This window comes from Octodon degus, unplaced genomic scaffold (assembly GCF_000260255.1).
Source record: "Octodon degus isolate 3935 unplaced genomic scaffold, OctDeg1.0 scaffold00003, whole genome shotgun sequence".
In the NCBI taxonomy this organism is placed as follows: Eukaryota; Metazoa; Chordata; class Mammalia; order Rodentia; family Octodontidae; genus Octodon; species Octodon degus.
The window spans coordinates 26,679,424-26,680,546 of NW_004524579.1; positions in this window are offsets into that span (position 1 = coordinate 26,679,424).

Sequence of the window (1,123 nt, forward strand, 5' to 3'; positions counted from 1 at the left end):
CTGGCCAGTTTTGAGAATCACTGTCATTTAATTTCTATGTCTAAGTCTGGTGCAGAAGAGCTTCAAACTAGTTGGCTACACTGTTCCTCTACTACCCTCCACTACTACCTTCCCTCCCAGAGAAAGTCCAAGTAGTGTGGGAAGCAGCCTGAGCTAAGCCCTTCCTTAGCTCTGGGGGAGCAGAAGTGGGCCTACCTGTGGACCCCTCTGGTCTTCTGTGCCTTTCCTTGGAAAACTCAGGGATAGCAAAAGGACCAGATCTGGCAAACTGCTGTGTACCATGGGAAATGCTTGTGCAGGGGGACAAGGGCTCTGGGCCAGAGCAGAAGCCTTCATAGTGCCTGAGCTGTTGGACAAGAGGCTGCTGCTGCTGGAAAACCAGGCCTGGGCCTTTATTCCACATGGCAAGCTCCAGGTTAATGGCTCCAGCTCTCCTTCCTGAGACCCTGGGCTCACCTGCCCATTCAGAGTACTCACGTGTGGGTTGGGCAAGGCCACACCCTATTGTCCTATCATCTTGCCAAGCCCTTTCCCTCTACACCAGCAGATAAGCACAGCTCTTGTCTGTAGATAAGCACAGGTAGGACAGAGGTGCAAAATGGTGCAAAGGGGACATTTTGGAGCAGAAAGGAGTTGGCATTACATAGGCTACTCTGTGCCTGGCCCCTGGCTTCCGACTTCCTTCTGAGAGTGAAGGTGTTCTGTGGAGAGACCATTATCAAGCTCCTACCCTAGCCCAGGTGTAAAAAAAAATATAGCTCATATTCTATATGTCTTTCTAAATCTTCTTTCTTTCCTTTCTTTCTTCTACCCTATTTTTTTGTATTGTTTTTTAAAGATCTTTTATTGATTTATTTATTTGGTACAGGTTCTTGCTACGCAGCTTGAACTCATAGTTGTCCTCCTGTCTCAGCCTCTCCAGCACTGGAATTACAGGTGTGCACCACCATACCTAGTTTAGGTGGCTGGCTTGGTGCTGGGCTGGTGCAGCATGTGGTATTGGGGATCGAAACTGGGTCCTTCTGCTTGCCAGGTAGGTACTTAGACCGCCGAGCTATCGCCCCGGTCCACTGTTGGCTTTTTTTTTTAATTTCAAAGAGAGAAAAAAAGAAAAGAACCTAAT